Raw genomic sequence first — 9929 nt, forward strand, 5'->3', positions numbered from 1 at the left:
GACCCATCCTTACAGGGTTTGCGACAGAAGGTGGCCAGCAGAAGTCTTAAGCTATTGCGACCGTCGCTGCCCGACGTCTCCTCTACGCCCACCTTAGCTCTTTGGCGACTCCCTCTTTGTCTGTTGAAGTTTGGCTGCCGCGGCGTCATCTTGCTGTTCCCCTCCGGCGTCCCCGGACTGGCTGGACGCTGCACACCGCCATGTTTCCCAGCAGCCTAAGGGTGCGCAGGTGACGCGGCCCCGACTCAAGTACCAGCTGTGGCGCGAACCTCAGGGGCGTCCCCCTGAGGTGACGTCATCCTCACCGGATATTTAAGGTCTCTGAAATCGCTAACTAATCGAGTTAGCAAGGAATGGATTCCAACAGACTGGTTTTCGTACGCTCCTAGCTACTCTGCCTCCACGGACTTACCAGGGGTACCCGCTCCTCGGGGGACTCGCTTTCTCTTTGCTTTTCAGATCACAGTCTGGAACTGGTACTCGCTCCTCGAGGGCCACGTTCCCAGATCTGCTACTGAATACAACTTCTGCCTGGAAGTCATCGCTGCCTATTACCCCAGTGAGTTACCTTCTCTCTCTCAGAGCATTCCCTGGAACCAGGTACTCGCTCCTCGAGGGCCTACTTCATTCCCACTCCTGGGCTGCCTCAAGAGACTATTGTGTGAGTGTTACCATCAGGTTCTGTTCCTGAACTCTGCATACTCTGCCTACTCACTATATTCAGTTTCTCTTCAGCTCAGCCTCCAGGGATCGCTGTTCCTGTGCCTGAGGGACTACAGCCCAGCCGGGCGCTTCCAGCTCACTACTGCCACCTCTGGTGGTTCAGTATACTGTCTAATAAAAGAACTAGTGTGTGTCTGTCTCCATACTCTGAGCCTGACTGGTGGTCCCTCTCGGGATCTTCCCCCCAGGGCATGGTCATCTGCCACCGGCCCAAGGATCCACCCACAACTACCTCGAACACTAACATAAGCTTGGTTTTCTCTTTAAGGCGGCCAAGTAACATCTGCAACTGTTGTGAGACTAAGGGCTGTGGGGTCCTTGGACTGCCCAGGGGCTTAAGGCCTCTCTTCCCAGTGCCTAGAAGGATAGGAAAGAGATCTGTAACGTCCCTTCCTGGTGAGTGCAGGAACACGAGGTGCCTACACACGCCGTGCCCCCCTTGTGGCACGCATAATCAGTACATCTTACTGGCACAGTAACGAGAGCTGATCCTCAGCAGCCAGTGCTTGGTGCCATCTCCCAACACTCAATGCTGCTCTTACCCCAGCATGCATTGTGCCTTTTATCAGGTCCCTCGAGAGCAGCCTGTACTATCAAACTAATTCTGGACAGCTACCCTCCTAGTTTAAAGGAACTGGTAATAGTACTTTGTACTCCAGAGGGGGGGGGGGGGGGGGGGGACTACTGCAGATATTAGATCTGGTAGTCAACCCACTGCTGGCAGAAGCCTCTCCTCCACCTTCCCTACCCAAAACTTACCTCGTTCCTGCACCTTGGGAGGGAAGTGGCTGCATGTGCACTCCTATAGTGGAGGAGGAATGGAAACTTGCAACCTCAGATCTCTCCCCAATACAGATGTGGCTGCTGTCCAGCTGAGGTCAGGTCAGAGCCTCAAGGTTTGTTTGAACTTGGCTATAGTCCTTGTTCATTTCCATGTGAATTGACCTGGTTCCCCCATCAAACCAGGGCATGACTGGCTTGCTTATGTTCACACGGGCTCCTCTCCTTGGAGGAATACGGCTCCAGGTAGGTACAGGAGAACCCTAAAAAGCTTCAAGAAGGCTCAGGGTGGGACCCTGCTTAAAACTTACATGAGCTTAGAAGCTGAATTTCTTTCCCTAGCAAGTACTCGGTGGCTGTGGGTCTGAAATCTAATGTGGGGGGCTGTTAGGCCTGAGTCCTGTAAACAGATGAAGATAGTAAGGCCTGCAACCCAAAGGTTTGGGGTCTAGCAGAGCATCTGGCTGGCTCTTGATGCAATCTGACACTGCTCCTTCTTCCTTGCAGGAATGCTGAACTCCTGGATACTGCTGACAGCTTGGGTCATAGCAGCACTTCCCCCTGGTGCTTTCTGCTGTCTTGGGGATGGTGATTTTTGTCAAAGTACAAAAATTCTAGCTAACTATATCTTCTGTACAATAAAGCAAAAAAGACTTCTGGTGTCTTCTGCTCTCTGCCTGTGAGGCCTTATTGCTCCTCTCATGGTACCTTAAGGGTGAGGTTAAAGCACAGGCTCTGATCAGATGCCTCACTCTTAGGCCCCCCTGCAAACTAATAAGACAAAATATTCTTTTACTCAATGCATAATTAAGCTCTGCAATTTGTTGCCAGAGGATGTGGTGAAAGTGTAGTTGAATTAAAAAAAAAAAAAAAAAAGGTTTGGACTAGTTCCTGGAAGAAAAGTCCAAGAGCCATTATTAGGTAGAGTTGCTGAATACACTGCTTATTCTTGAGATAAGCAGCTTGGAATCTTATCTATCCTTTGGGATCCTGCTAGTGACTTGTGAGCTGAGTTGGCGATTGTTGGATTCAGGATACTAGGGCTAATGGACCTTTGGTCTGACCCAGTATGAACAGCTACAAAAGTAAAAAATGTCCAAGAGGCGTGGTCATTGTTAAAAAAATACCATTCTAGAAGCACAGTCCAGATGTATTCCACACATTAAGAAAGGTGGAAAGAAGGCAAAACGATTACCGGCATGGTTAAAAGGGGAGGTGAAAGAAGCTATTTTAGTCAAAAGATCTTCATTCAAAAATTGGAAGAAGGATCCAACAGAAGAAAAATAGGATAAAGCATAATCGGAGAAAATAGGATAAAGCATAATCGGAGAAAGTTTTTTTTCACTCAACGCACAATTAAACTCTGGAATTTGTTGCCAGAGGATGTGGTTAGTGCAGTTAGTATAGCTGGGTTCAAAAAAGGATTGGGTAAGTTCTTGGAGGAGAAGTCCATTACCTGCTATTAAGTTCACTTAGAGAATAGCCACTGCCATTAGCAATGGTTACATGGAATAGACTTAGTTTTTGGGTACTTGCCAGTTCTTATGGCCTGGATTGGCCACTGTTGGAAACAGGATGCTGGGCTTGATGGACCCTTGGTCTGACCCAGTATGGCATTTTCTTATGTTCTTATGTTCTTAACATAAGAACATGCCATACTGTTTTCTCAGTTTTCTCAGTTGTTTTCTTACTGTTATATGTAAAACGCAATTGCGGATTTTGTTCTATGTACACCGACGTGATATCTCTGATGAGCGGCGGTATATAAAAACCAATAAATAAATAAATAAATAAATAGGGGAGCTGTTCCATCCCCTTTATCATTTTGATAGTCCTTCTCTGTACCTTCTCCATCGCAATTATATCTTTTTTGAGATGCGGCGACCAGAATTGTACACAGTATTCAAGGTGCGGTCTAACCATGGAGCGATACAGAGGCATTATGACATTTTCTGTTTTATTAACCATTCCCTTTCTAATAATTCCCAACATTCTGTTTGCTTTTTTGACTGCCGCAGCACACTGAGTCGACAAGTCTTACGTTCTTCTGTGAAATTTGGAGGTAAAGGTAGAATGGGTTCAGTCCATCCCTTGTAGCATTATTTATGTATTTATTTGGCAACGAGCTTAAGTCCCTGGTACACAGTGGGGAGAGCTGTTATACTGTAAAAATCACACGTTGTCCAGCAGAATGCAAAACCACCAGGGCTGATAATGCAGAATCCTGAGGCTAAGGGCCAGCCGAAGCAGCATTCTCCCCCCAATGACACTGAAAAAGCACTGATTTCACCAATGGAGCATACACTGCATGGATAACACTGAAAATCACTAATTTATCAATGGAGCACACACCAACAATAACATTGACAAGGGACCAATTTACCATAGGAGTACATCACTATATGGATAAGGGGTTGATTTATCAAAGAAGTGCAAGCTGCATCGATAACACTGAGAAAGCACCGATTTAAAGAAGCACACGGCACCAACAAGGGGCCAATTTAGCAAAGGGTTGTACATTGTGTTAATACTGACAGGGGGCTGATTTATCAAAGGAATGCACGCTGCACTGATAATAGAAAAAGCCACTGCACTGACAACAGTGGAAAAGCACCAATTTACCAAAGAAGCACACCTGGCACTGCCTGGGAGGACACTGATTGTGATATCCGCCCCGTTTGCTGTAGTTTTGCCTGGCTCTTGCCGGGACTGGCAGCACGTTTCCAACGCTGAGCTGTAAAGATGCCCCTGGAGCCTTCGTGCCAGATCGTTCCCTCCTGAGATTCGTCTAGACACTAATTGCAGGCACTGCTTTCTTGTAGAGTACTCTCCCCCCCCCCCCCAGGACCTCTGAGGCAGTAAGAAAATATTCTCCTGCCATTCTCACCCCTCTTCCAGAAGCAGAGCTCCTACTGCAATGCTCTCAGGATGGGAATGGAATGGATGCACTCTGCAGCCTTCCTTAGTTCTGTGAGTCTTAACAGAACAGATAAGGTTAAAAATGAGATAACTGGATATAATGTACCTCTGAGCTGGGTCCTCCAAATTCATCCAGGGTTAAGATTTGGGTTAGCATTAGAATCTGAGTTAGGTTGAGGTCGGGGTCAGGCTTAGGTTTGGAATGGGTTTGAGTAAGACCTTGGATTAGGGCTTGAGGTAGGATTAAGGTTAGGGGTTGGGACTGGTTGTAAATTAAGTTTAGAGATTAAGATTAGGGTTTGGGTTAGGGTTAAGCTTTGAAGGTTAACCATTAGGTTAACCATTAGCAATGGTTACATGGAATAGACTTAGTTTTTGGGTACTTGCCAGGTTCTTGTGGCCTGGATTGGCCACTGTTGGAAACAGGATGCTGGGCTTGATGGACCCTTGGTCTGACCCAGTATGGCATTTTCTTATGTTCTTATGTTCTTATGGGTTAGAGTAGAGTCAGGATTAGGATTTGGGGTTTTGGTTAGGGATCAGGGTGCGTGTTTGGGTTAGAGTTAGGATGAGGGTGACTTTGAGTTAGGGTTAGGATTGGAATAAGGGTTTACATTTTGGTTAGAATGAGGTTGAGAGCTCCTGAAACATGCCACCCATGTTGCTCTTCGTGGCTGAGATCTTGTAGTAGGCGCACGTGCTGCTAGCCAACAGTTGCTCAATTTCGTGGTGCTGCCATGGTAGACGTTTCATCCACCCTGGTTGCTGCAAATCATCAGGGGAAGGTCCACGTCCTCCTTGAACATGTTCTGCAGGCAGGACTTGGTTTTGGTGATCTGCTGCAGGTGCTGCATCTCCCCAGCGTCTCAGTTGTCTGAGCTGAGGACATCACCTGTCAGGATGGAGAGTCTATGCATGGGTGATTACCAGACATGCCCAGGTTGTCCAACTGGTGCACCTCCCAGTAGGTTGAGTAAAACGTATGGTGAACAGCCTCGAACTTGCCATTGAAAAAGCAGGACACAATGGCAGACGAGCCCATCTCAGAGGAGCCCAGGATCACCGTCCTGGAACAGTTCTTAGCTCGGGTTTGCTAAGGCACATCTTTGTGATCAGCACAAGTGGTAAATCTCCCGTTACAAAGAGGCTGTGGGGCAGGAGGTGGCTGCACGTGTTCCAGGTTTGACTTTTCAGGACATTCTCCGGCCTCATCTGGTCCGCAGTTGGAGTCGGCTGCATTTTGCACCCACGAGGTTCAAATGGTTTTGTCTTTGTGGATTATTCCTCCATATGGATCTCACTAAAGGTCGATGTTAGTTTTTAGAAAGAAAAAAGTAATACTTTCCTTTAACTCTAATCCCAGTTAGAATAACCCCTGTTTTATTGTAACTTTCTCTTCCGTGCACTTGTTTATACTCCTGTAATGTATACTCTTATGTTTTAGTTATGTAGTTATAATGTATTGATCACCCCTTGTTTTATGTAAACCGACATGATACGTACTCCCGTGAATGCCGGTATAGAAAAACACAAATAAATAAAAATAAAATAAAATACCCGATGAATAGCGTGAAATGCTTGAGTCAAAACTAAGTAGAAAATATTCCGCTATATATATATCGGCCTCTGCAGGATTTACATAAGTGTAAGAACGATGCCCTTTACAGCTTATGGCTTGCGTTAAGCCTTTTGAAGCGCCGGGCTTTTCTAATCATGGGTCTCGTTCTTGTGTACATAGTTCAAGAATTCCCCTGGCCGGGGCTATAACAGTGCACTTATCTAAGAGTGAATCTTCCACAATGCGGCGATGCTTACTTCTTCCGACACTGCAGTGTTTCGGAGTTGCTTTTACCCCTTCTTCAGGGAGCTTGAAACTGATAACTGCAGTGGATTAATCTATGCAACAAAATAAAATGCAAAGCCTTTTAAAACAGCGTCAAGCTTGCAACGACTCTGGCTAAAGTTGGTGGGAACACTTACATATTTGAGAAAAGTGCGGTCAGTTTACTGACGGGTTGACATCACTGAATGTGCTGTAACACAAGCCAAGAAAACGTCATAAACTTGGTTTTTAGAAAGAAGCATGAAGGATGAGGCATCTCCGGTTGGCAAGGAGGTTTCATCTGAAGGAACTGGTGACTATCTAAATGTGCTAATTTCTGATTCTTGGCAAACTTCAGCTTTCCAGCAGGAGGAATCATCGTCATCATTTATATCGCATCATACAATTTTACAATATCCAAGATGGCTCACTACAATATTAAATCTACAACTCTAATACAAAAAAACAATCATCGTCATAAAACAAACATTCAAAATAATAAACTGTAAAATAAAAATAAAGATACAAGTACTTCATAAATCAAAATAACTAAATCCAGTCAATCCAAACCCTTGTTATAGGTCAGACAAAACATGGGAAGCAAAAACAGACAGCCAAAGATATTCACTTTCCAAAGACCTGCTGAAAACCAAAAAACCCTAGATAACCCACATCTTTAAAACAAACTCCCCTTCCCTTACAAACTATAAAAAAATAAAATCACAAAGAAAGCAAGGGTCTTAAAACCAATTTACCCCTAAAAGGCTAGCTGAGAAAGCCATGTAGCACTGCTGCGTTAAATATGAAAAGTTACCTAGAGAAAGTTTTTATAAACACGCACACAGGCACACAGCTATTTTTCTGTCTGTTGTAAGACAATAATGCCGCTCTCTCAGCATCTTGGGAGGCTGCTGACATAATTTCATTAATAAGCCTCCTGTTACAGTGCTGGGATTCCCATCAGGGTGTGTATCAATCTCTGGGCCTCACGTAAACATGTTACCGATGCCACACCAAGACGCTGCAGCAGTCACTCCCTCCCTCCCTCCCTCATAATGGTGGCTTCTAGGAATTTCTGATCCAGAGACAGAAGGCTCCACCATGCTCTATCTGTAAGAACTGGGAAGCTGGACTTCCTCCAGGGTTTTTTTTTTTAGCAAGTGATGCCTTGATCTATAAAGTCTGCTTTAGTTGAAAAACACAGGAATTCAGAGTTATTGTTGCTGGGTGCGTCCCATGGTCCATTGAGCCCTTTTGAGTGTTATCAATGCAGTGTACACTCCTTTGGTAAATCAGTGCATTTTCAGTATTATCAGTGCAGTGTGCGCTCCTTTGTTACATCAGTACCTTTTCAGTATTATCAGTGCAGTGAGCGCTGCTTTGGTAAATCAGTGCCTTTTCAGTGCTATCTTGCGGGCCGATACAGTACAGTGCGCTCCATCGGAGCGCACTGTTAGCCGGCATTTGGACGCGCGTTTTGGACACGCTAGTTTTATCCCTTATTCAGTAAGAGGTAATAGCGTGTTCAAAACGCGTGTCCAACCCCCCCCAACCTAATAGCGCCCACAACATGCAAATGCATGTTGTGGGCGCTATTAGGTATACCCGCGCGATTCAGTAAGTAAAATGTGCAGCCAAGCTACACATTTTGCTTTCAGAAATTAGCGCCTACCCAAAGGTAGGTGCTAATTTCTCCGGGCACCAGTGCTTTTCTGTGCACTCTCTGACTTAATATCATGGCGATATTAAGTTGGAGGTCCTGAATGTTTAAAAAAGTAAAAAATTTAAAAAAAAAATTTAAAATGGGCCCGCGGCTGTTGGGTCGAAAACCGGACGCTCACTTTTGCTGGCGTCCGGTTTCCGAGCCCGTGGCTGTCAGCGGGCTCGAGAACCGACGCTGGCAAAATTGAGCGTCGGCTGTCAAACCCACTGACAGCCACCACTTCCATCACAAAAGAGGCGCTAGGGACGCGCTAGTGTCCCTAGCGCCTCCTTTTACCGCCGGCCCTAATTAAAATAAATTAAGATACTGAATCATGCGCACAGGAGAGTGGCCTGTGCGCGTGCCGGGAGAGCGGGCGTTCGCCTGCTCTCCCGCATTTTTACTGCATCGGCCCGTTGGTAAATTAGCATACAAAGCTTTCCAAAGTGAATAAAGTGGCAGGTCCTTCTAGCTCTCTATCAAATCACTACCTCCCTGAGACTCAACACATATCACAGCCTAGTGAAACAGTGCTGATCAATTTTTTTTAAATCAGAATCTGTCGGGTAGCTCCGGCAACAAAACATTGGGTTCTAGATTTTCCATCCCAGAGGTGGCTGCACGTGTGTTTTTCAAGTTCCAAGGATTGTAAGGCTTGCATTTATAAGAGATCCCACAAGTTACATCCAATTAATGTGCGGGGTGGTGCTTTTTTTCCGGGGGGGGGGGGGAGTGACCAGGAAAGGAGTATACTAAAGTAAATAAATAATTTAAAAAACAGTGTCAAAATCTAACAATCTATCCACATAAAAATTGAGCCAAAAATAACAACATCTATAATGGTACCTCTAAAAATCAAATGCAGAAAAAAAAACCCATAAAAAACTGTATAGGAAAACCAGAAAACTAAATGGGCCTAGGATCCTTATCTGCCGTGATCTCTGATGTGTCTATGTGAGGGGAGGAGCTCCCGAGATGAGCGAGGGGGAGGGAAGGGCCTGGCAGGAAGTCAGGCTCTCCGGCCAGACATTTAGGAAAAGGTTCTGTTTTGGGAACCCAAAATAATTGAAGATAAAGTAAATTGTCAGCATTTGTCACACATGTTCTACACATATTTTATGATTCTTCATAAGTTTAGGAATTTATTGTCAAATTCTGTCTCACCAAGTGCCGTTCACTGTGAATGTCTTTAGATCTCTGCAGCTACAGGAAACATCATAATTATTATTATATGATTTGGCTTTAGAACCAACTCACTAGAAAATCTTTACAGCCCTCAAGAAACTGGACAGAATATACTCTCTGCAATAAATGTGTTTCCTGAAACCTCTTATTTGTCTTGTCTGTGTGCCTTGACTAGCTTGTAAGCTCCTCTGAGCAGGGTCCTCCCCTTCTGTGTATCAGTACAAGGCTGAGTACCTCTAGTAGTGCTACAGAAGTGATGAGGGAACACCACGTTAATGTTCTTGAAGCCAAAGGTCGGAGGCTCTTACTGATCCTGACACACAGGCCGATACAGTAAAAATCACGGGAGAGCAGGCACTCGCCCGCTGTCCCAGCACGCGCACAGGTCACTCTCCTGTGAGCGCAATTCAGAAAAAGAAATTATTCAAATTAGGGCCCGCGGTAAAAAGAGGCGCCAGGGACACTAGCGCGTCCCTAGCGCCTCTTTTTGGACAGGAGCGGCGGCTGTCAGCGGGTTTGACAGCTGACGCTCAATTTTGCCGGCGTCGGTTCTCAAACCCGCTGACAGCCACGGGTTCGGAAACCGGACGCCGGATAAATTGAGCGTCCGGTTTTCAACCCGCGAGCTGCAGGACGATTTTACATTTATTTTTTTTTAAATTATTTTTAACTTTCGGGACCTCCGACTTAATATCGCCATGATATTAAGTCGGAGGGTGCACAGAAAAGCAGTTTTTACTGCTTTTCTGTGCACTTTCCTGGTACGGGCAGAAATTAACGCCTACCTTTGGGTGGGCG

The 9929-nt window shown here is 45.6% G+C and overlaps 1 pseudogene; it reads right to left on the bottom strand.

Annotated features, from left to right (window-relative positions):
- Nucleotides 1–5043: 5043 nt before the first annotated feature.
- Nucleotides 5044–9674, bottom strand: LOC115077487 (annotated as a pseudogene).
- Nucleotides 9675–9929: the final 255 nt, after the last annotated feature.

The sequence above is a fragment of the Rhinatrema bivittatum genome, chromosome 16 (assembly GCF_901001135.1).
Source record: "Rhinatrema bivittatum chromosome 16, aRhiBiv1.1, whole genome shotgun sequence".
Lineage (NCBI taxonomy): Eukaryota > Metazoa > Chordata > Amphibia > Gymnophiona > Rhinatrematidae > Rhinatrema > Rhinatrema bivittatum.